The sequence below is a fragment of the Manis pentadactyla genome, chromosome 3 (genome assembly GCF_030020395.1).
Source record: "Manis pentadactyla isolate mManPen7 chromosome 3, mManPen7.hap1, whole genome shotgun sequence".
Lineage (NCBI taxonomy): Eukaryota > Metazoa > Chordata > Mammalia > Pholidota > Manidae > Manis > Manis pentadactyla.
Window position 1 is genome coordinate 22,775,664 of NC_080021.1, and position 26,571 is coordinate 22,802,234.

General features: G+C 39.8%; 1 long non-coding RNA gene across 1 annotated transcript; it reads right to left on the reverse strand.

Annotated features, from left to right (window-relative positions):
- Nucleotides 1-19,356: 19,356 nt before the first annotated feature.
- LOC130682840 (uncharacterized) lies at nt 19,357-25,240 on the reverse strand. The gene is made up of 2 exons (XR_008996209.1): nt 25,196-25,240; nt 19,357-21,708 (listed from the first exon to the last, which is right to left on the reverse strand). It is a non-coding gene; the product is annotated as an uncharacterized LOC130682840 (long non-coding RNA).
- Nucleotides 25,241-26,571: the final 1,331 nt, after the last annotated feature.

The window sequence follows — 26,571 nt, forward strand, 5'->3', positions numbered from 1 at the left end:
TTACCCACGGTGCTGGTACCAGGAGTTCTTGTTCAAGGAGTCAAAGAATGAACTTTATCTGCATATCAATAGGCATTCAGAGGTGGAAAGAAGTATGGCTTTAGTGGATTTGCTTCTTTCCTCAGGGGTGGAGAAGTTCATCTCCATATCAATGAGTGATTACCTGGGTAACAGAGGGTTTATCTGTACCTGAGAGGTGAGGGGGAGAGCCGGTGTGGTTGCTGCTAGAGTGGAGAAGAAAGATGGCCTGAGACTACAGTTTGTGAGCAATAAACAGGATTTAAACTTTATTTCTCCCCTTGACTGATTTTAGTTTTTAGAGGTATTTTGGCCCAGGATTTCCTTTCCCCAGACTTACAAGCACTTTTGTCATCCTCTTCCTTTTTCCCTCACAGGATCCAGCCTAGTTTGTGGAACAGAAAATGCAATTAAACTGTTGCTCAGTGGCTCAGGACATGATATTTTGATCTCAAATAAAAAATACCATCTATGAAGAATTTATCAAGTATCTCTCCCTTTATTGATCACAGAAGATGACCTAGGCAACCTTTGAGTATTTTTTTTTTGTAGGTAATTATTTTTTATTGAAGGGTAGTTGACACACAGTATTACATTACATTAGTTTCAGGTGTACAACATAGTGATTCAACATTTATATACATGACAATTCTAGGTACCAGCTATCACCATACCAAGCTGTTACAATATCTTCACTATATTCATTACATCCCGGTTACTTATTATTTTACCATCGGAAGTGTGTACTTTTTTTTTTTCTTGAGGGCATCTCTCATATTTATTGATCAAATGGTTGTTAACAACAATAAAATTCTTTATAGGGGAGTCAATGCTCAATGCACAATCATTAATCCACCCCAAGCCTAATTTTCATCAGTCTCCAATCTTCTGAGGCATAACAAACAAGTTCTTACATGGACAATAAATTCTTACATAGTGAATAAGTTCTTACATGGTGAACAGTACAAGGGCAGCCATCACAGAAACCTTCAGTTTTGCTCATGCATTATGAACTATAAACAGTCAGTTCAAATATGAATACTCATTTGATTTTTATACTTGATTTATATGTGGATACCACATTTCTCTCTTTATTATTATTATTTTTAATAAAATGCTGAAGTGGTAGGTAGATACAAGATAAAGGTGGAAAACATAGTTTAGTGTTGTAAGAGGGCAAATGTAGATGATCAGGTGTGTGCCTGTAGACTATGTGTTAATCCAAGCTAGACAAGGGCAATAAAACATCCACGTATGCAGAAGATTTCTCTCAGAACAGGGGGGGTGAGGTTCTAAGCCTCACCTCTGTTGATCCCCAATTTCCCACCTGATGACCCCCCTGCGACTGTGCCTGTCTTAGGTTGTTCCTCCCTTGAGGAATCTTACCCGTCTCTGGCTAACCAGTCATCTTCCGGGGCCATACAGGGAAATGTAAAGTTGGTAAGTGAAAGAGAAGCCTTATTGTTTGAAATGGTTAGCTTTTTATTTCTTTGCATATTTATGCCCTGTGGCTTCTATGCCCAGCATTTGTCTTGAGGTATCTTTACCACTTGGAAGAATTATGATACTCGGTAAATTTGATATGAGGCACGAATTCTATTTAAGGGTTGTAATTAGGAAGGAAGAAGAAAAGCTATAGAAGTAGCAGGCAGCAGAAAACACGGGAAGATTGATTATTTCTTTGACATATCTTCTTGTAGAGTAACTTCAGCATGTATAGGTTTTAAGCTACTACTTAAATTGTGCACACACATTAACATAATAGGAGTATAGTTACATAACCAAAGCATACCTGTAATTACCAGCCATCTCCAGTGAAACCAAGAAAACCAGTTAGGAACCTTAGGCATTTGTGAAAACTTATCTATGATATGGTGGATATTGTCCAACTGAACTTGAACAGTCTGAGAAAAATCAGACAAATTAAAACAACCCATTCCTGGGGAATGTTCACATCCCTTATGTTCTTTTAACAGTAAATAGTCTGTAGTTATAAGATTTTGGAGCACTACAATTTGCACGTCTCCTAATTCTTGGTTGAGTTCCAACAGTATAGATCCAGTCAAATTTGTTGTTTTACTGTATGCACAGGCCAGCTTAGATATCTCCTTCCTCATTCCCATGGCAAGTCCAGGAGCTGGTGGGATGAGTGCATCTACACCTGTAGCAGTGCGTGGATCTTTGTTGGGGTTTTTTGATGATCATCTTCTGGCATGAGTCTTCCAGAGAGTGCTGAAGTTGGAAGTTCTTTTTCATATCGTATCTTAGTTCATTTTTGGGGTAGCCCAATTAGGCTTTGATCCTCTGTATAAACACAAACAGAACCTTTGCCTACACTTTTATATGCCCTTTATACCCTTGTGTAGAACTCGTTGGAGGTTACCACACAGGAACTGCCCTTTTTTTTTTTTTTTTTTGGTATCACTAATCTACACTTACATGACGAATATTATGTTTTCTAGGCTCTCCCCTATACCAGGTCCCCCCTCTAAACCCCTTTACAGTCACTGTCCATCAGCATAGCAAAATGTTGTAGAATCACTACTTGCCTTCTCTGTGTTGTACAGCCCTCCCCTTTCTCCTACCCCCCATGCATGCTAATATTAATACCCCCCTGCTTCCCCCCCCACTTATCCCTCCCTACCCACCAATCCTCCCCAGTCCCTTTCCCTTTGGTACCTGTTAGTCCATTCTTGAGTTCTGTGATTCTGCTGCTGTTTTGTTCCTTCAGTTTTTCCTTTGTTCTTATATTCCACAGATAAGTGAAATCATTTGGTATTTTTCTTTCTCCACTTGGCTTGTTTCACTGAGCATAATACCCTCCAGCTCCATCCATGTTGCTGCAAATGGTTGGATTTGCCCTTTTCTTATGGCTGAGTAGTATTCCATTGTGTATATGTACCACATCTTCTTTATCCATTCATCTATCGATGGACATTTAGGTTGCTTCCAATTCTTGGCTATTGTAAATAGTGCTGTGATAAACATAGGGGTGCACTGATCTTTCTCATACTTGATTGCTGCATTCTTAGGGTAAATTCCTGGGAGTGCAATTCCTGGGTCAAATGGTATGTCTGTTTTGAGCATTTTGATGTACCTCCATACTGCTTTCCACAATGGTTGAACTAATTTACATTCCCACCAGCAGTGTAGAAGGGTTCCCCTTTCTCCACAGCCTCGTCAACATTTGTTGTTCTCTGTCTTTTGGATGGCAGCCATCCTTACCGGTGTGAGGTGACACCTCATTGTAGTTTTAATTTGCATTTCTCTGATAATTAGCAATGTGGAGCATCTTTTCATGTGTCTGTTGGCCATCTGTATTTCTTTTTTGGAGAACTGTCTGTTCAGTTCCTCTGCCCATTTTTTAATTGGGTTATTTGTTTTTTGTTTGTTGAGGCGTGTGAGCTCTTTATATATTCTGGACGTCAAGCCTTTATCGGATGTGTCATTTTCAAATATATTCTCCCATACTGTAGGGTTCCTTTTTGTTCAATTGATGGTGTCTTTTGCTGTACAGAAGCTTTTCAGCTTAATATAGTCCCACTTATTCATTTTTGCTGTTGTTTTCCTTGCCCGGGGAGATATGTTCAAGAAGAGGTCACTCATGTTTTGTCTAAGAGTTTTTTGCCTATGTTTTCTTCCAAGAGTTTAATGGTTTCATGACTTACATTCAGGTCTTTGATCCATTTTGAGTTTACTTTTGTATATGGGGTTAGACAATGGTCCAGTTTCATTCTCCTACATGTAGCTGTCCAGTTTTGCCAGCACCATCTGTTGAAGAGACTGTCATTTTGCCATTGTATGTCCATGGCTCCTTTATCAAATATTAATTGACCATATATGTCTGAGATAATGTCTGGATTCTCTACTCTGTTCCATTGGTCTATGGCTCTGCTCTTGTGCCAGTACCAAATTGTCTTGATTACTCTGGCTTTATAGTAGAGCTTGAAGTTGCGGAGTGATATCCCCCCTACTTTATTCTTCTTTCTCAGGATTGCTTTGGATATTCGGGGTCTTTGGTATTTCCATATGAATTTTTGAATAATTTGTTCCAGTTCATTGAAGAATGTTGCTGGTAGTTTCATAGGGATTGCATCAAATCTGTATATTGCTTTGGGCAGGATGGCCATTTTGACGATATAAATTATTCCTAGCCACGAGCATGGGATGAGTTTCCATCTGTTAGTGTCCCCTTTAATTTCTCTTAAGAGTGACTTGTAGTTTTCAGAGTGTAAGTCTTTCACTTCCTTGGTTAGGTTTATTCCTAGGTATTTTATTTTTTTTGATGCAATTGTGAATGGAGTTGTTTTCCTGATTTCTCTTTCTGTTGGTTCATTGTTAGTGTATAGGAAAACCACAGATTTCTGTGTGTTGATACTGTATCCTGCAACTTTGCTGTATTCCGATATCAATTCTAGTAGTTTTGGGGTGGAGACTTTTGGGTTTTTTATGTAGAGTATCATGTCATCTGCAAATAGTGACAGTTTAACTTCTTCTTTACCAATCTGGATTCCTTGTATTTCTTTGTTTTGTCTGATTGCCATGGCTAGGACCTCCAGTACTATGTTAAGTAACAGTGGAGAGAGTGGGCATCCCTGTCTAGTTCCCGATCTCAGAGGAAATACTATCAGCTTCTCGCTGTTCAATATAATGTTGGCTGTGGGTTTATCATATATGGCCTTTATTATGTTGAGGTACTTGCCCTCTATTCCCATTTTGCTGAGAGTTTTTATCATGAATGGATGTTGAACTTTGTCAAATGCTTTTTCAGCATCTATGGAGATGATCATGTGGTTTTTGTCTTTCTTTTTGTTGATGTGGTGGATGATGTTGATGGACTTTCGAATATTGTACCATCCTTGCATCCCTCGGATGAATCCCACTTGGTCATGGTGTATGATCCTTTTGATGTATTTTTGAATACGGTTTGCTAATATTTTGTTGAGTATTTTTGCATCTACATTCATCAGGGATATTGGTCTGTAGTTTTCTTTTTTGGTGGGGTCTTTGCCTGGTTTTGGTATTAGGGTGATTTTAGCTTCATAGAATGAGTTTGGGAGTATCCCCTCCGCCTCTATTTTTTGGAAAACTCTAAGGAGAATGGGTATTATGTCTTCCCTGTATGTCTGATAAAACTCCGAGGTAAATCCATCTGGCCCGGGGGTTTTGTTCTTTGGTAGTTTTTTGATTACCGCTTCAATTTCGTTGCTGGTAATTGGTCTGTTTAGATTTTCTGTTTCTTTCTGGGTCAATTGTGGAAGGTTGTATTTTTCTAGGAAGTTGTCCATTTCTCCTAGGTTTCCCAGCTTGTTAGCATATAGGTTTTCATAGTATTCTCTAATAATTCTTTGTATTTCTTTGGGGTCCATCATGATTTTTCCTTTCTCGTTTCTGATACTGTTGATTTGTGTTGACTCTCTTTTCTTCTTAATAAGTCTGGCTAGAGGCTTATCTATTTTGTTTATTTTCTCGAAGAACCAGCTATTGGTTTCATTGATTTTTGCTATTGTTTTATTCTTGTCAATTTTACTTATTTCTTCTCTGATCTTTATTATGTCCCTCCTTCTGCTGACTTTAGGCCTCATTTGTTCTTCTTTTTCCAATTTTGATAATGGTGATGTTAGACTATTCATTTGGGTTTGTTCTTCCTTCTTTAAATATGTCTGGATTGCTATATACTTTCCTCTTAGGACTGCTTTCACTGCATCCCACAGAAGTTAGGGCTTTGTGTTGGTGTTGTCATTTGTTTCCATATATTGCTGGATCTCCATTTTAATTTGGTCATTGATCCCTTGACTATTTAGGAGTGTGTTGTTAAGCCTCCATGTGTTTGTGAGCCTTTTGCTTTCTTTGTATAATTTATTTCTAGTTTTATACCTTTGAGGTCTGAAAAGTTGGTTGGTAGAATTTCAATGTTTTCGAATTTACTAAGGCTCTTTTTGTGTCCTAGTATGTGGTCTATTCTGGAGAATGTTCCATGTGCACTTTTGAAGAATGTGTATCCTGTTGCTTTTGGGTGTAGAGTTCTGTAGATGTCTATTAGGTCCATCTGCTCTACTGTGTTGTTCAGTGCCTCCGTGTCCTTACTTATTTTCTGCCCGGTGGATCTATCCTTTGGGGTGAGTGGTGTGTTGAAGTCTCCTAGAATGAATGCATTGCATTCTATTTCCTCCTTTTGTTCTGTTAGTATTTGTTTCACATATGCTGGTGCTCCTGTGTTGGGTGCATTTATATTTATAATGGTTATATCCTCTTGTTGGACTGAGCCCTTTATCATTATGTAATGTCCTTCTTTATCTTTTGTTACTTTGTTTTGAAGTCTATTTTGTCTGATACTAGTACTGCAACACCTGCTTTTTCCTCCCTATTGTTTGCATGAAATATCTTTTTCCCTCCCTTTACTTTTAGTCTGTGCATGTCTTTGGGTTTAAGGTGAGTCTCTTGTAAGCAGCATATAGATGGGTCTTGTTTTTTTATCCATTCAGTGACTCTCTGTCTTTTGATTGGTGCATTCAGTCCATTTACATTTAGGGTGATTATCAATAGGTATGTATTTATTGCCATTTCAGGCTTTAGATTTGTGGTTACCAAAGGTTCAAGGTTAGCCTCTTTAGTATCTTACTGCCTAACGTAGCTCGCTTATTGAGCTGTTATATACACTGTCTGGAGATTCTTTTCTTCTCTCCCTTCTTATTCCTCCTCGATTCTTCATATGTTGGGTGTTTTGTGCTGTGCTCTTTCTAGGAGTGCTCCCATCTAGAGCAGTCCCTGTAAGATGTTCTGTAGAGGTGGTTTGTGGGAAGCAAATTCCCTCAGCTTTTGTTTGTCTGGGAATTGTTTAATCCCACCGTCATATTTGAATGATAGTCGTGCTGGATACAGTATCCTTGGTTCAAGGCTCTTCTGTTTCATTGTATTAAATATATCATGCCATTCTCTTCTAGCCTGTAGGGTTTCTGTCGAGAAGTCTGATGTTAGCCTGATGGGTTTTCCTTTATAGGTGACCTTTTTCTCTCTTGCTGCCTTTAAAACTCTTTCTTTGTCCTTGATCTTTGCCATTTTAATTATTATGTGTCTTGGTGTTGTCCTCCTTGGATCCTTTCTGTTGGGGGTCTTTGTATTTCCGTGGTCTGTTGGATTATTTCCTCCCCCAGTTTGGGGAAGTTTTCAGCAATTATTTCTTCTAAGATACTTTCCATCTCTTTTCCTCTCTCTTCTTCTTCTGTAACCCCTATAATACGGATATTGTTCCGTTTGGATTGGTCACACAGTTCTCTTAACATTGTTTCATTCCTGGAGATCCTTTTATCTCTCTCTATGTCAGCTTCTATGCATTCCTGTTCTCTGGTTTCAATTCCATCAATGGTCTCTTGCAACCTATCCATTCTGCTTATAAACCCTTCCAGAGTTTGTTTCATTTCTGCGATCTCCTTTCTGGCATCTGTGATCTCCTTCCGGACTTCATCCCATTTCTCTTGCGTATTTCTCTGCATCTCTGTCAGCATGTTTATGATTCTTATTTTGAATTCTTTGTCAGGAAGACTGGTTAGGTCTGTCTCCTTCTCTGGTGTTGTCTCTGTGATCTTTGTCTGCCTGTAGCTTTGCCTTTTCATGGTGATAGGAATAGTTTGCAGAGCTGGGACGAGTGACGGCTGGAAGGACTTCCCTTCTTGTTGGTTTGTGGCCATCCTCTCCTGGGAGAACAGCGACCTCTAGTGGCTTGTGCTGTGCAGCTGCGCGCAGACCGGGTTTCTGCTTCCTGCCCGGCTGCTATGGAGTTTATCTCTGCTGTTGCTGTGGGCGTGGCCTGGCTCGGGCAGCTGCTCCAAAGTGGTGGAGTGGCGTTGGAGGGGGAGTGGCCTGGAGGCTATTTATCTCCGTAAGGGGCCTCCCTGCTCCCTGCAGCCCAGGGGATTAGGGTGCCCAGAGATCCCCAGATTCCCTACCTCTGGATTAAGTCTCCCACCCTCCCCCTTTAAGACTTCCGAAAAGCACCTGCCAAAACAAAACAACGACCACAAAAAAAAAAAAAAATTAAATTAAGAAAAAAAATTTTTTTTTAATTAAAAAAAAAAAAAAAATGTGGCCACTCGTTTTTCTTTATTCTCCAGCGCCAGCCTCAGGCATCTGCTCACCGGTCTTGCTGCCCTATTTCCCTAGTATTGGGGTCCCTATCCCTTTAAGACTTCCAAAAAGCGCTCGCCAAACCAAAACAGCAAAAAAAAAAAAAAAAAATGGTCGCCGCTTTTCTGGTGTCCTCCGGCAGCAGGCCACCGGTGCCCGCTCACTGTTCCTTCTGCCCTGTTTCCCTAGTATTGGGGGCCCTATCCCTTTAAGACTTCCAAAAAGCATTCCCCAAAACAAAACAGAAAAACAAAAATTGGTCGCTCTCTTTTGTTATGTCCTCCGGCACCCGGCCTCCGGTGCCCGCTCAGTGTTCTTGCTGCCCTGTTTTCCTAGTATCCAGGGCCCTGCACTGTGGCCCAGATGGCTGGGGCTGGGTGCTCGGCAGCCCTGGGCTCCGTCTCCCTCCCGCTCTGCCTGCTCTTCTCCCGCCGGGAGCTGGGGGGAGGGGCGCTCGGCTCCCGCGGGGCCGGGGCTTGTATCTTATCCCCTTCGCGAGGCGCTGGGTTCTCTCAGGTGCGGATATGGTCTGGATATTGTCCTGTGTCCTCTGGTCTTTATTCTAGGAAGGGTTGTCTTTGTTATATTTTCATAGGTATATGTGGTTTTGGGAGGAGATTTCTGCTCCTCTACTCATGCCGCCATCTTCCGCCCCTGACCTTTGAGTTTTAATATAAACGTGTTCACTGGAGAATTTTTGTGGATAACTGTGTTGGAAGCAGTCTTCCAGAGGCATCAAAAGCAAAAGGAAATTCAGAACTCTGCAGATTGTCAATCAAATAGGACTTACTGTTGAAAACAAACACAGTGAAAAAAATATTGCAAATGAACCGCTGGAGATAATGCTTATTTTTAAACATTTGTATACTGCTTGCTTTGTGCCAGGTACTATTCTAAGTGCTTACAAATGTTAAATCATTTCATAACCAACCTATTAGGTGTTATGATAATCTTTTAGCACTTGTTTGCTCTCCAGTTCTCAGCTTTGCCCAGCTCTGTTCTATACTCCTGGGGCCTGACCTGTAGGCTGTATTTCCCACGTTTCTGTGTCCTGTGGCTTTTGGTTAGGTTCAGCCAATGGGAGGTGTTAGGCTGGAGGAAGGAAAAACAAGGACATACAAACAAAACAGAGAGATAACATAAAAGGAGACCAGACCAGACGCCAAGGTCCATGCCTTATATGGAAAGGGGACAGCTCTTCCTGAATTTCATTCTTCTGATGTGCCAACTAAGACCCGGATGTCAGCCTACTCCCTCTTGGAAGGAAAAAAAGTTTCTAGTTGTCTATCATGTCACCTTTAGCCAATCATACCTCTCCATGCCCCCTAGGATAGCATGCCCACTCTTCCCCTCCTAACCCCTTATAAGCCCCCACTTCCCTGACCGGGTGTGACTTCCCCAGCCTGTAATATCCAGACCAGAGAACATCACCCAGGAATTGCACTCAAATAAACTGCCTAGCCCTTTGTTGCCTCTCATCACCTGCTTATATCAGTTGAAATTTATCTTACATTTTAGAATTTATCTTACATTTCGTGCCAAAACCCAGGAAAGAGCATGAGCATGGGGCCCTGACCAGCCACCGGCGGCCCTGTCCCCTCTTTCCCCGACCTGGGACCTCAGCCTGCTCTCCACTGCATGGACTATTTTCTGGAGAGTCCCTCAGTTTCCCCTGGTCTGTTTCCCTTCCTAACTTCATTTCGCCTGGTCCATTAGAAATCGTAGCAATGTCCAGGTTGGGGCATCCGGCCCCTTGGGCATCCAGCCCACCCTTTGTGGGCATCCGGCCCGCCCCTGGCCCTGCAGTGTGGGAGACGTCCCTCACCCAGGCTCCCAGGACATCTTCCCTGCCTTGGCACACTTGGGACACTGGGCACTCTCCTCAGAGGGTTTTTTTGGGAGGGTGACACAGACATGGGGAACCAGCCCTCAAAAGCAGAGGCTCAGACCCCATTGGGGTGTCTCATTTCTAATTTGGCTACTCTATATTTGTCCCGGGAAGTTTGCAAATAGAAGCTAGTCTTTCTTTGCTCTGAGGCTGGGCCTCACTGATCTCGCTGGCCCCCTGAGGGAACTTTCAATTTTAGCCTCCTCACTGACTTAACTAATTATTGCCACCGGAGTGGAGAGTAGGGTGAAATCCCATATGTGCAGGCTTTTTAGACTTTGCGCTCCTGCCCAGACCTTTATGTTAAGTGTTCAATGACTCAGGTTCTCCTGGCCCGATCTCCAGTTAAAGATTGTCAGCCTCTTACTCTGTTCAGTCCTTCTTCCTTTTCAGATCTGCCAGAAGACCTCAGTCACCCGCCTCCTTCAGCTCGTGATCCCTTCCCCCTCTCTCCACCACCATCCCTAAGTCCTTTGTCTTCACACATGTCGCCTCCATCTTAAAGTCCTGCATTCTCAACCATGCCGTTGTCCTGCTCTCCTCTTCCAGTGGCTGCACCACCCCCTCCCCCTCTCCTTCCACCTTCCCCCCCTCTTCCCCCACCAGAACATGCTCCTCCTGCCCTCTGGTTCCGGAAGCCACAGACAGGAAGCTGAGGAGAGGGAAAGCAATTAGATATCAGTGACTCAAGTCTTTATATCGGTTTGTCTGTCTGTGTATATGTTTTTTGTGTAAGAAGTGTTGCTGACTGTAGTTGTGTCTCAGTTTGTATATTTGTGTGTCTAGGTGTGTGGATGAAAAATATTTTCCTACCTCCAGAAAGTATTAATAAAAATTGATTTAAAAACAAGCGCTTGTGAAAATTGGGCATTCTAAAACTTCCAGAAAATCTGATAAAAAATGTTAAGCTAAATCTTTTAAGAATAAAATGCTTAAAGCGTTGGCTTTGTCTAATATTCAGTAAAGGTCTTGTAAGTAATCTAGCATAGATGTTACGGATGAATGAACTAAATAAGTGTGGCAAGTGAACACCTTTTTAATTATGTGTTACAGTGTGTATACCTACCTACAGCCTGAGAATCTTTGTGGTAACCTAAAACCTTAAAGTTTTGCTAAGTTAAGAAGATATACTTTGTGTTTCGTGAGAGATTGTGCTGTAAAGCTCATAGTTACAGAAATTATAAAATATTCATAAATTTGTCAATCTAAATAATGCTAGTGTAACAGTTTATAATAGCCTGCTTCTCAGTGTTCACTAAAAATTAAGGTACCTAATGGTTTTAAGTTCTAATTAAAACTAATTAAAGTAATAAGGAAAACATTTCTGCATCCTAAAGAACGTGTCTTTTGATAAAAGAAAGTAACTTTGGTATAAAGTACAGCTGTTTTTACAGAGAGAACTCTAAAAGAAAAAAGAAGGGTAGAGAAAGTTTGTAGAAGAATTTAATATGGTCATGCTATATAAAATTAAAGCAAATGAGTCTCGGTATCAAGTACACAGCAAAATTAGAATTTTGTTTTCAGTTATAAAGGACAAAGTTTTCTTAATTGTTAGTCTGCTCTTAATATTGAAAAATTGCAATGGGTTCTCTAATTGTTTAATCAAAGCAGTTTCTCATGCTTAAAGTCTCAGTAAGTTGTTGGAGTATTTAAGAAAATGATATCTTAATATTAAAAAGACTAAAAGGTAAACTTTGCTAACAACTGTGTAACCTTCTTTATTTGCCTTTAAAGTACTTTTTTGTCATTCTAGTTAAATGGATAAGTATTGCTTCATGGCAACCTATAATCCTATTTAAGCAAGTGCCAAAGAAACTTTCTTCTGACAACTTCCCAAAATCAAATTCAAAAAGGTACTTTTACCTCTAGTTAACTCTGATATTTTCCAGAGGGCCCCTGGAACATGTCAGAGGAACTTTTTCTCATTGGAGAAAATATTTAGCTAATTTGGCTTATTTATCTGATATATATTTACCTAGAAAGCACTGTCAAAAAGAATGATGCTAAACTTTGTTACTGAATGTTTTGTTACAGAAATATCCAAATTTCCTTATGACAACTATCTTACAGTAAACTCTCATCAGATCTTTAACCATTGTCATTTGTAAGTCATTTGTAAGTCTCATCTATACTCACTGTTTATTACTCCTAAACTAGTAAGAAACTAGATTTCAGCAGAACAGGTATTAGTTACATAGGATTAAGTAAACTAAGGAAGATGATTTTGTAGCTTTTTGTTTCAAATGTTGTTGATAAAGTGTTTTAAGCTTTTTCTCTTAAGCTGACAACAGTTTAGTAAATGACTGACTTTTAAGCAGAATTGAAACTATCTTTCTCTCTACCTGATCCCTCCAGAATTTAAAAACTCTCAGTGACTATTTTTATATTTCATGGCAATATGTTTTATTTGTACAAGTTCAATAAGAATCTGCTTTCCTTGTAAGACGACCAATTAAAAGCACTGGTTATATTACCAAGGCTTTGACTGGAACGTCATATCTGAAAGACATGTGTAAAATCAGATATGAACAGACAGCTTTAAGGAACTAAGATTGAGTTTATAAAGCCAACAAAGCCCCTTAGAAGAACTGGCCTGGTACCTTGCTTATAGAGTTCCCAGCAGCCTTACCAGGTGAGTAAGGAAGGTCACTTCCTGGGAGGTGCAGGAACCTCAAGAATGTCTTGAGAACCTCCAGATGAGAGAAATTCACCCAAATGTACAGGTACTGCAAGCACAACCCAGTGGCAAGTCTAGCTTGGCTTTCTAGTCTCAAGAAGCCTTTAAAAGTCCAATCTGAAATTCCTTATAAAAAGTTCCAGCAAAGCATATTTAAAAGAGCCTATGTAATCAATTGCTCTTCTTGCTGCACTTATGCAAATAATCAAGCCACCTGTTAATTATTTTCTTAATCTGGCTACTTCTAATAAAAATGAGGGTGATTTAAGAGAAAAGTATTGTTTCAGTAATGCAGTCTTATCTATACTAAATCCTAATACTAGTCATTGAGATGTCAACTCGATCCAGAATTCCAGTCCCCCATAATAGCCTAGCTAATGCCCCTACTGAGCCCCTTAATAAGAGTTTGTGGTTTACTCTTAGTTGCCCCTTGTGTCCTCAGGTTCCTCCAACAGCGGCTAACCTAGATGACCCAGGTTGCCACCAACCAGATGTTACTTCACCACTATGCACCTCTTCCCACTGAACCCCCTTGTTTGGCCTAATACCAGCCTCAAACCCCCATGACGCCCCTTGTCAGCCAGAAGTAGCCAGATTGAGTCATCGCCCATTATGACCAAAAGGCTGGAATATTAGGCTGGAGGAAGGAAAAACAAGGACATGCAAACAGAACAGAGAGATACTGTAGAAGGAGAACAGACCAGACCCCAAGGTCTGTGCCTTATATGGAAAGGGGACAGCTCTTCCTGAATTCCATCCTTCTGATGTGCCAACTAAGACCCGGATGTCAGCCTCCTCCCTCTTGGAAGGAAAAAAAGTTTCTAGTTGTCTATTATGTCACCTTTAGCCAATCATACCTCTCCATAGCTCGCCCACTCCTCCCCTTCCTAACCCCTTATAAGCCCCCACCTCCCTGACTGGGTGTGACTTCCCCAGCCTGTAATACCCAGACCGAGAACATCACCTGGGAATTGCGCTCAAATAAACTGCCTAGCCCTTTGTTGCCTCTCGTCGCCTGCTTATTTCGGTTGAAATTTATCTTACATTTTAAAATTTATCTTACAGGAGGCATTAGTGGGAGATTGGAAAGCAGGTGTAAGGGAGAAACCTGGGTATTTCTCCTTATCACTGTCTGGCCTTGAGGCTTTAGATCCTTGTAGACAGGTCCTCCTAGATATTATAGTTCCCAGGATAGCCACAGTCCCTTGGGACCAGGAACCTGCCTCTTCCCCTTGTCTCTCTGGGCCGACAATGGTAGAGGTTTCCTACTGTTGCCATTCTCTCAATTACTTCACCACCTTGCTCTTTTCTTTTCTTTTTTAGCTTCTCAGATCTTTCATAACCCATAAAAACAATCTCCTTTAATAAGCTATCCCTCCTTAAATATTCAGACTGTGTGTCCTTTTCCTGTTTGAATCCTGACTATTATCATGTTTTATATAAAAAGAAACCAAAGCAAAGCAAACTGTCGCTTAACTTTAGGACAGTGAAAGAAAAGCTATGAAACCAGAATTCTTTATTTCATGAATTTGAATTTCAAGAACATAAGTGAAATGAAAATGTTTTAAGATAAAATAAGACCAGAAGCATTTGTTACCAGCAAATCTGCACTCTAAGAAATGCAAAAGGAAGTACTTCCTATGGAAGGGAAGTGATTAATCCCAGAAGGAAACTCAGAAATTAGGAGGGAATGAAAAGCATTGCAAATAGCATACATATATCTGGAAAATATTGAAGACTATTTTTTCTCTTAAGTAAAAAAAAAAGATTGTTAAGGCAAAATATGTTTGCTTTCTATGATTATAACATCTTTAGTGTTCATATACATTGATGTGTTAAAGTTAGCATGTGACTGGCTCATAAGAATCATAAGAATCAACTTAAATTTTCAAGAAACTTGGAAAGTAACTGAAGACACATTGGTAGCTGGAAGTTAGCCACAATAAAAATATTTACACAATGGAAATTAGCAAAAACTGTAAACCAGGCTATATCATTATTTCTTTTAGAGCCAGTTGTCAAACATTAGGCAACATACCATTGTTTATAAACTGTGTAGATGTAGTACATATGTCAACTATATACAAGTGTAAGTCCTGGGAGAGGAAGTCCTGGGGCAAAATATCTCTAAAACTGAAAGTAGTCAAAGGGAGAAATAAAGTTTAAAACCCATTATTGCTTACAAACTGCAGTCCAGGGCTGTTTCTCTCTCCTGCTCCAGCAGAAGCCAACCAGCCCTCTCCTGAACCTCTCAGGTTCATATAAGCCCTTGGTTGCCACCCCTGAGGAATGCTTATTGATATGCAGATGCACTAAAACCACACTTCTCTCCACTCCTGAGATGCACTAAAGCCAGGTGAGATATTCTGGAAACACTATAGTTTTACCCGCAGCAAGTATATGCACAAAGAATGGAAAGGTAGTCTTAATGGACTATATAATTCCAAGTTCTCTACATTATTCACAAACTGATACAGTGTTGACACTAAGTATACAATTACAAGTTGAGGATGTATATTTTAATCCCTACAATAACTTCCTGGGGAGGAAGAAATTTCCTCTTCCCATCCAGACTCTTCTAGCTGGTCTAAGAATCAAATTAACATGAGACAGATTAACAGGAGAAAAATAATAAAGTTCAAGTATGCAGATATGGAGAAGCCATAGACATGGGTTCCAAAGAGAGTCAGGGAGAATGAGGTATATATATATCATCCTGAATCAAGGAGAAGGGCTAGGGGTGTGAGACTTGGAAGGAAAAGGGAAGCAACTTACAGCAATATGAAATGAGTAAATTATTAATAAACAAAATACTTGATAGGACACACACAAGCAATGGAGCATAGAGAGAAATTTTGACAGACTTAACCACATTCCACCCTGTCTACCACCCCTATTTTACATTATAATAAAGCTATCTGTGATGATAGTGCCTCTCCTGGAGTAGTTCCTCTACCTAATTCTTTTTATGCAGTTGGGGGGTGGGAGGTCAAAGTTTCTTTCTGGGTCTTTGGGCCTTAATTGTTCTCTACTCTGAAATAATCTGCATGTCACAATGGCACATTTAGGGGCAGTCTGCCCTTGGTCCCTACAAACTATTTAAAAATACTATAAAGAGAATAGGTTAAAAGGTCAATATATAAACTGTAATGAAATTCTTTTTCGAAATTCAGATAATCTATAGGAAGGTAGAAAAAGAGTGCAAGAAGAAGGACAACAACAACAAAAAAGTGGGGGCAGGGGAGAAAACAATTAAAAAATGGCACTTTCACCAGGGAAGGCCACATACTGGACCATAAAAGCCTCAGAAGAGTGTAAATTACTGAAATCATAGAGGATACGGTTTTCATGTACAAGCCATACCATAATGACATTACATTAAAAATCAATAAATATCTAGGAAATCACAAATGCCTAGAAGTACAATCCACTCCTAAACAACTCATGGCAAAGAGAATTAGAAAATATCTTTAAGTCAGTAATAATGAAAGATAACTTTTCAAAATGTGTGGAATACAGCAGGGGAAAATTTATAATTTTAGGTGTTTATATTAGAGAAGAAGACCTAAAAACAATGATAAGCTATAAAAAGAAAAATAAAGCAAACCCAAAGTATAGAAGTTACCATTTAATAAGTATTTCTTCTCTTTATTTTTCCAAGGGGCATAATAAAACTGTTGACAGTTGTGGGTAAAATTGTAATATTTCCAGAATATCTCACCTGTCTTTAGTATATCTGCATATCAATAGGCATTCAGAGGTGGAAAGAAGTAGGGCTTTAGTGTATTTGCATCTTTCCTCAGGGGTGGAGAGAAGTTCATCTCCATATCAAGGAGTAATTACCTGGGCAAGGAGGGCTTCTCTGTACCTGAGAGGTTAGAGGGAGGGCCAGTTTGCTTCTGCTCGAGCAGGACAGAGAAACAGCCCTGGACTGTGGTTCGTAAGCAATAAATGGGTTTTAAACTTTATTTCTCCCTTTGACTGATTTGGGTTTTAGAGGTATTTTACCCCAGGATTTCCTCTCCCTGGACTTACAATGGTGGTAAGAACATTCTGCATTTGTCTGTGGTGGTGGTTTCAGCAGTGTGTACATTTGTCAAGTCATTAAATTGTCCAATTAAAATGGGTGAAGTTTATTTTTATTAATTTACACTTTAACCAAGTTGATTTAAAAGCAAAGGAGCCTTGAGGCAGAAGTGCTTCCTATGAATTTAGGCAAAGGTAGGTGTGCTAACAGGGTGGGGAGAGAAAATAGAGACTGCATATTCTTATTATAAGAATATAGTACTTTATCCTCTATTTACCCCATGGTCCCAAGCACGTAGGCCGGTGAAAATCATGTCTAGACTTCTGGGACTTGCCTGGGCTTGCCTCACCTTCTGACCTGCCCCCAAGGCAACAGACCAAGCGGTACTTTTCCACTCCACCCCTATAAAAGGCAGAACGCTTTGCACCACGAGGCTGCTCCCTCCCTCTGGGGGCAGCCATTTTCTCTTTCAGATAATAAAATCTCTTGAGTGGGCCCATGTCTCCTGAGTCGTTCTGGGGTAAGGAGGGTTGTGGTGAGATACCCTTTCACTTATAGGCCTTGATAAGGCCTTGGATTTTATTCTGAAAGTCATCAAAATTCACTGGTGGATCTGAACAGAGGAATACCAGGATCTGAGTTACATTAGGGCAAGGATAGGAGATAACATACATAGGGTACTCAATTCAGTGCTTTACTCAGTAAATATTTAATAGCTATTCCTTTCCTTTGCTAAGACATTAGGGAACAACTGGGTAAAGCAGGCCACTTTGTGAAGTGTGAAACAATACTACCATCTAGTGGATAAAATCCTGATCGTTTTATACACAAAGTCTTAAAAATTTCTTTAACAAAGGATGTGAAGTTACAATTTGAACTACTGTATTTACCACAGAATAAATCATTCTTGCTGTAATTCATAACTTCTGAAGTGATATTAAATAAACAGAGGGTAACTGTAAGTCTGGCGAGAGGAAATCCCAGGGAAAAAATACCTCTAAAAACTGAAATCAGTCAAAGGGAGAAATAAAGTTTAAAACCTGTTGATTGCTTACAAACTGCAGTCCCGGCCCTTGTCTCTTTCCTGCTCCAGCAGAAGCAAAACTGGCAAGCCAGCCAGCCCCTCCCCTTAAACTCTCAGGTTCAGACACCCACTCAGTGCCTAGGTAATTACCCATTGACATGGAGATGAACTTCTCTCCACCCCTGAAGATATGCAAATGCATTAAAGCCAGGCGAGATAATCTGGAAAAGTTACAATTTTACCCACAGGAATGTACTTTCTAAGACACCATTTTATTCTGTTTCTCCTACCATGTGCAAAATTCTTTTCCCCCAGAGGGATTTTTTCAAGGCCTCCACCTCAAATGTTGGTGAGGCTTCATTTTTAGACCAGTTTTTACTTGGAAGTCACACTCACCCTGGATGATGTCATTCATAGGCAGTCTTGTAACTACCACATAAGCATGTTTAAAAGCTTTATCTTTAGCTCCTGGCCAGGCCTTTCTTCAAACTCCCTAGATCCAACCTTAAGGCATGTCTTTACCTGTATATTCCCATAGCATCTCCATCTCCATGTATAAAAACCAGAACTCATCGTATCTCCCCCACAATCTATTCCAATCCAGTAGCCACTGTTGTCCATTCTATCTCAAAAATTATTTCTCAAACCCAGACACCTTTGTCACTCTTTTGAGCTCCTACTGGTCTCCTTCTACTCTTGTCTCCTTCTAATCTGTGCCACAACCAGAATGAATTATTCTTTCTTTCTCCCTTCGCTCACTCTTCATCTCTCTACTGGATTCATATATGATTTATTACCTATTCATTTGAGGTTATTTGTCTCTTGGGTTTTGTAATACTGAAGAAAATATCTTTAATGTGTTTAATTATATGTATTTAATGGGTTAATATGCTCTCAGCGTTATTATTTATACAACAAAGATAATCAGAATCCCTTTTGCTGTCTCCCATTCCCCTTCTTAAAGGTAAATGTTATTACAATCCATTCATTTACTTATTCATTCATTCAGCAAATATACAAAGATCTATTATGTGCTGGGCACTCTGAACTTTATAGCTTTACATTCTTAGAGACAAAAAAACCAAGATTAAGTAATCACTCTGTAGGGAGCTATTACCAGAGATGCCTTTCACCTAAGAAGCTTATCTGCTTAACAGAGAGGGCAACCTTTGTTTTCTAAACATCTCTTGCCTTCCAAAAAGGCCTTTGTCTCCTTTGTATCCCCAAACCCTACCTTTTTCCATAGCTCAGGTTGGTATATAAGCCTAAATTACCTGGCTGCCACTTCGGTCTCATATTCTTTACAGGGCTCCTAAACATGCAAAATTAATTTTTCTCCTGTTAATCTACTTTATGTCAATTTAATTATTAGACCAGCCAAAGAACCTAGAAGGGAAATTTATTCCTCCCCTACACTAGGAATGAGAGAAACCTGCTAACCTAGCAGCATGTATTAGAGAGTCTTGACCTGGTCAGGGAGGTCAGAGAAAGATTTTTGAGAAGTGGCTCCTTACTAAGAGCCGAATGGTCTGATATAGTATGTGTTGGATTTTTCCCAGAGGAGAGCGCTACCCTAAATCACTCACAGAAGGCGTCTCTTGATGCAATAAGCAAGAGGAATTTATTCAGGAACCAGCTAGCTGGGGTCCAAGTGTCAGCCCGACGCAGCAGGTCTCAACAAGGACCTCGAGCACTCAAAACCAAGGGTTTATATAGCATTTTCAAAACACTTAACTCTTAGTAATTTTCCACAGCTGCACATTATCTTTGCAAGACATACATCCTGGGGTTAAGCGAGAGCAAGGTAAGACCACTCCTCAATTTAGGGAGGTTCTGCACGATAAGCTTGGTATGTAGGATTAACTGACCAAGGTTAGCTGACTGAAGGCCACAGCTGCCCCCATCCCGGTGTTCATGATTAACTTGTTTTCCAAGGCCTTACCCAGTTCCAGTTTTTTTTCTTTTAAGTCACAACTTCAGAAAACTGCTTCTAGGCCCTTAAGATGGCTACTCTTATGCTAACTTATTCTCATTTTTACATTCCCCTCTTCTTCTTGTAACTATTTCAATCATGAAATTAGAGGTCATCTGTTTGGTAGTGCAATAGGGGAAAGGCACAATATGAACGGCACAGTCTTAGCTTTTGAAGGTTGTCTTTGTCCAGCTGACGTGGTTATCTTGGAATAGTTTTTGAGAACGGTGTGTGGGTCAGCTAAACAGCGTTGGTGTCTCTGGACGTGCACCTGGTTACTTTAGGGGTCTTCTGGTGATTTTTAAGCTGGAGAGGATTCTCAATAGGTTGGGCTCTCCACGTGAGATGGTCGTCAGCTGTCTCGGCTGAGACAACGGGTTTCACATGAGATGCGTGGATCAGGTGGCAATCTTACTAACTTTGACTGCTGTTGGGGTGGTCAGTAACACTAAGTAGGGTTTTTTCTACCGTGGCTCAAGGGTCTGCGCTCGGTGTCGCTTTACAAACACAAAGTCTTTAACTTGGAACAGGTGGGCTGCTTCTGAAGTGCCGGGCTCATAGACTGCTTTTAGTTGGGTCTACACTTCTCTTTGGACTGCCTGAAGAGCTTTTAACTTATTATATAAATCGCGGTTGTCAGTTTGGGTAACGGGGAAGGGGTCTTTGAATATTAAAGATAATTTCTTTCTTTGATTTCTCTCTGGGACACTGGCGCCCTGGTTCGGGTGCACATCAAAAGATTGCATGCCCAGCCTCTAAGGTGGGCTGAGATATTGTCTATTTGCTAAAGAATCTTGCTTTTTACTATGTCGTCTACAGCTGGGTCTGTATGCTAAGTCAATTGCTCAACTTGCAAAATTACCTAGTCAGATCTGAAGGAGGAAAGACAGCACACAGGCTCAGGCTCTCCAGTATGCTAAAGCGAATCTTATACACGATTACAAATGACTAGCATAACAAAACATGTGCTACTCTTCTCTATCTGGGGAACATTAACTGATCTCACTGAAGAATGATTCCAAAGTTCCATGTTCAACATAGTTCCAGTAGGGGGGGAGTTCCAGCATGTAGTTACATTGCTCTGATTGCAAATATCCCGCCCCACTTCTTCCAGAGGCTCTTATTTTATTCTGTCTAAGTCTATGGTCCCTGTCTCATTCTCTCTTCTACAGGTAGAGACTCTAGCTGCTGCTAGGGAAAAGGGGCGATGACCGCTCTGGCTGCTTCGTGCTGAGAAGAGGGCGCAGTAAAGGGTGCAGCTAGGTTTTTATCACTGGTCAGTTGAGAGGGCTTCAGAAGGCTGGCGCTTCTATCTTGGGTTTTGTTTCTATTACTATTTGCAGTTTTGTGGCTTCTAGGCAAGATAAAACAAATTGTGTTATTAGGTTATGTAGCAACATCTGGAGTTGGATTTTTTATTCTGGAAGGAGGCTGCATTATTGAAACAATACTTTAAAATCACTTTCATTTTTATTAGAAGTAACTAGGTTAAGAAAATAATTAACAGCTAGCTTGATTATTTGCACAAGTGCAGCAAGAAGAGCAATTGATTACACAGGGTCTTTTAAATATGCTTTGCTGGAACTTTTTGCAAGGAACTTCAGATTGAACTTTTAAAGGCCTCTTGAGGCTAGACAGCCAAGCCAGACCTGCCATCAGGCTTTGCCTGCAGTACCTGTAGATTTGGATGAATTCTTCTCTTCTCGAGGTCTCTGCACCTGCCAGGAAGCGACTTTCTTTACTCACCTGGTAAGGCTGCTGGGAACTCTGCAAGCAAGGTACCAGGCTAGTTCTTCCAAGGGGCTTTGTTGGCCCTATAAAGTCAATCTTAGTTCCTTAAAGTTGTTCACATCTGAGTCCATGCACATGTCTCTCAGGTATGACATTCCAGCCAAAGCCCTGGCAGTATAACCAGTGTTCTTAATTAGTCTTCTCACAAGGAAAGCAGATTCTTACTAAACTCATGCAAATAAACATACTGCCATGGAATACAAAAACAGTCACTAAAAGTTTTTAAACTCTGTAGGGATCAGGTAGAGAGAAGGATGTCTCAATTCTGCTTATAAAGACAGCCATCTACTAAACTGTTGTCAGCTTAAGAGAACAAGCTCAAAACACTATCAGCAACATTCGAAACAAAAAGACACAAAACCATTTTCTTTAGTTTATGTAATCTTATGCAACTAATACCTGTTCTGCTGAAATCCAGTTCTTTACCAGTCCAGGAACAACAAAGCAGTGACTATAAATGACAAAAAACTTACAAATGACAATGGTCAAAGATCTGACGAGAGCTCACTGTAAGACAGTTGACATAAGGAAATTCTGATATTTCTGTAATACAAAACATTCAGTAACAAAGTTTAGCATTATTCTCTTTGACAGTGCTTTCCTGGTAAATATATATATATCAGATAAATAAGCCAAATTAGTCAAATACTTTCTCTAATGAGAAAAAAATTCTTCTGACATGTTCCAGGGGCCCTCTGGAAAATATCAGAGTTAACTAGAGGTAAAAGCACTTTTTTGCATTTAATTCTTTTAGAACTGTCTATCATTACACATTTATTGTCTATATACCCAGCACAGTAAACGAGATATCTTAAAAAGGTGGGGCAGCAGGGGAGACTGCTGCTGTCAGTTTTTAAAGACAATATATACAAAGTCAAAATAATCTATGTTACCAAGCATTCTTGAGAGAATGGTAGCAGATGGTAGATTTTTCTGCTTTCATCTTCAGGAGGGGAAAAAAGCTACAATAAGAATTCACATTTAGCTGAAAGAACTGTCCAAACTCAAGGCAGATTATAATATCACCAGGCATACAAAAGACCTGTTAGAGATACATACAAAGAATGAATATGGCTATAGTCAAATTCAACTTAAAAGTTTAAGCAGAATCTCAAATTTAAATGTCTCTTTCCTTCACACAGATATTCAGATTTGACCAGAAATATGCTTTGAGATGAAAGAGATCAGGCATTTTACTTCTTCATTTAGGGATTGAGAAATGATGACCTTTGGCTTTCTAACCAGCTATTTCATTCATGGCGTCAATAGTGGGTTGTGGTGACATGGAAATGTATGCTGGATATTTGGATGGTTTAAAGATTATATACAATCAATAGCTTACAAACAGTGAAAATAATAAGAACATAACTTAGCATGTGTCCAAGACCAGATACAAAAAAGCAGAGAAAGTACTTAAGTCTACAGGTCTTCCCTGAAAGCTTCAAGAATGTTTTACTCTTTAACAGTAGATAGAGCTTTTAATAGAATTTGCATAGCAACTTATAAGATCATTTGCATTAAAAAATATGGAGAGTCCTCCATGTTTTTAAAACATACAAACATATCCACAGCATATAAATTAAACAAGAAGACCTGGTGGTTCTCAAAAAAATCTATTACAACTTTCCTCAAAAGTGGTCACACGTTTGCCCATCTAAACTTTTACAGTGAAACCTGTTTTTCTGGGAGAAACATAATCTTGTCCAGATTCTACACAATTTAATTTTTAAGAATAAATTTTGGTTTGTTAACTTAAATAATTCAATTTCTCATGCCATGCAGTCGTTTTCAATAACAAAATATTTCAAAGGCAAATAAAGGTTACACAGTTGTTAACAAACTTTAGCTTTTAGTCTTTTTAATATTAAGATTTCATTTTTAAAAAAAATATTCTGGCAACTCACTGAGACTTTAAGCATGAGAAACTGCTTTGATAAAACAATTAGAGAACTCTTTGCAATCTTTCAACATTAAGAGCAGACTAACAGTTAAAAAAACAAAACAAAAAACAGTTTTCTTTAACTGGAAACAAAATTCTAATTTTGCTGTGCACTTGATATCAAGACTCACTTGCTTTAATTTCACATAGCATGACTATATCTGTAAGAATATAGTAATTTATTCTTCATTTGCCCCATGGTCTCAAGCACATAAACGGGTGAGAATTATGCCTGGGCTTGCCGGGGTTTGTCCCGCCTTATCTCTAAACATCTTGACCTTCCTCCAAAGCAACAGGCTGAGCAGATCCGCTACAACATAAGGCACCCCGCTGCTGCACCACACTGCTCTCTCTTTGTCTCTGTTCTCCGTCCCTCTTTAACAAACAGCTGCACTTTAGAACAAAGCCACTTTCTTTTATCAAAAAACACATTCTTTAGCATGCAGACGAGTTTCCATTCTTTATACCTTCTCTTATTAAAACATACATCTTTTAGCATAGAGAAATGTTTTCTTTATTTAAGTAGTTTTTATTAGAACTTAAAATCATTTGATACTTTAACTTTCAGTGAACACTGAAAAACAGGCCACCGTAAACTGTTACACTAGCATTCTTCATCTATGAACATATATTATCATTTTTGGAAATGTGCTTTACAACACAATTTCTCATTAGGCACAAAATATGTCTATATAACTTAGCAAACTTTAAAAATTTTGGTTACCACAAAAATTCTCAAGCTGTTTGCATACATACACACTGTTATACATTAATACAGTATTATTATTAAGATGTTTATTTGCTACACTTGTTTACTTATTTTTAGCAACTATGCCAGATTACTTAGAAAACTTTTACTAAACATTAGACAAAGTCAAGTTTTCCTTCGAGCATTTTCTTGAAATGTTTAACTGGTAACATCAACTTAAATGACTTTAAGTAAACTTTGGCAGCTGATAACCACAATGACATGCCCGCCTCAGGCAAACCCAAATTAGCATTAATGCTTAACATTTTCCATCAGATTTTCTGGAAGTTTTAGAATGCCCAATTTTCACAAGCGCTTGTCTTTAAATCAATTTCATTAATACCATCCGGAGGTAGAAAGATATTTTCATGTACACACTTAGACACACAAACATACAGACTGAGACATAATGATAAGGTTCCCTCCGGCAGCCAGCCAACATTAAAGGATGGCCACTTGAGGTGCAGAAAACACGAAATTTTCTCTTCCTGATGTCCGTGCTCAAATTGTGAGCTCTCTCCCTAACGTCTGAGAAAAATGGTCTGTCATGAGAGACAAGGGGGTCGTCTGCGTCTGTCCCATTGTCAGTATAACAATAATTAGACACGTAAAAGACACAAAAAACAAAGACACACACAAATTAGACACACAGCGGCCGCGTTTAGTTCTCCTCAGAGTCTCAAACAGAAACCGAAAGGAATCAGAGGGTTGATACTCTCGGCGCCCAAAAACCAACCCTATCTCATCAGGTTCACTTTGCCGGAAAAACAGACGGGAGGCTACCAGGCGTCCCTGACCCCCAACCTCCCCGAGGCGTCCCCCAGGGCTGCAGCCTGCGGTGCTCCTAGTACGTCTACCGACCGCAGTCGCGACCCCTCACGGGACCGGGACGGCTGCCAGACAACGGGTACCCTTTCAGAATTTTGACTGGTCTCACTGAAAAACAGAAAACAGAATACAGACAACCCAAGGCGCCACTAATCTTACCTCTTCCTCCAAGAGCGACTTCGGGAGTGAAGCGGGGTGAGCGCAGATCCCGGACGAGCCCCCAAATGTTGGATTTTTCCCAGAGGAGAGCGCTACCCTAAATCACTCACAGAAGGCGTCTCTTGATGCAATAAGCAAGAGGAATTTATTCAGGAACCAGCTAGCTGGGGTCCAAGTGTCAGCCCGACGCAGCAGGTCTCAACAAGGACCTCGAGCACTCAAAACCAAGGGTTTATATAGCATTTTCTTTTTTTTTTTTTTTTTTTTTAGATAATTATTTTTTATTGAAGGGTAGTTGACACACAGTATTACATTACATTAGTTTCAGGTGTACAACACAGTGATTCAACATTTATATACATGATAATTCAAAGTACCAGCTATCACCATACCAAGTTGTTACAATATTTTGACTATATTCCTTATGCTATACATTACATCCCGGTTGCTTATTTATTTTACAATTGGAAGTGTGTACTTTTTCTTGGTTGTTGTTGTTAGGGCATCTCTCATATTTATTGATCAAATGGTTGTTAACAACAATAAAATTCTGTATAGGGGAGTCAATGCTCAATGCACAATCATTAATCCACCCCAAGCCTAATTTTCATCAGTCTCCAATCTTCTGAAGCATAACGAACAAGTTCTTACATGGAGAACAAATTCTTACATAGTGAATAAGTTACATGGTGAACAGTACAAGGGCAGTCATCACAGAAACTTTTGGTTTTGCTCATGCATTATGAACTATAAACAGTCAGTTCAAATATGAATACACATTTGATTTTTATACTTGATTTATATGTGGATACCACATTTCTCTCTTTATTATTTTTAATAAGATGCTGAAGTGGTAGGTAGATACAACATAAAGGTAGAAAACATAGTTTAGTGTTGTAAGAGAGCAAATGTAGATGATCAGGTGTGTGCCTGTAGACTATGTGTTAATCCAAGCTAGACAAGGGCAATAAAACATCCACATATGCAGAAGATTTCTCTCAGAACAGGGGGGGTGAGGTTCTAAGCCTCACCTCTGTTGATCCCCAATTTCTCACCTGATGACCCCCCTGCGACTGTGCCTGTCTTAGGTTGTTCCTCCCTTGAGGAATCTTACCCGTCTCTGGCTAACCAGTCATCTTCCGGGGCCATACAGGGAAATGTTAAGTTGGTAAGTGAGAGAGAAGCCTTATTGTTTGAAATGGTTAGCTTTTTATTTCTTTGCATATTTATGCCCTGTGGCTTCTATGCCCAGCTTTTGTCTTGAGGTATCTTTACCACTTGGAGGAGTTATGATACTCGGTAAATTTGATATGAGGCACGAATTCTATTTAAGAATTCGTTGTAATTAGGAAGGAAGAAGAAAAGCTATAGAAGTA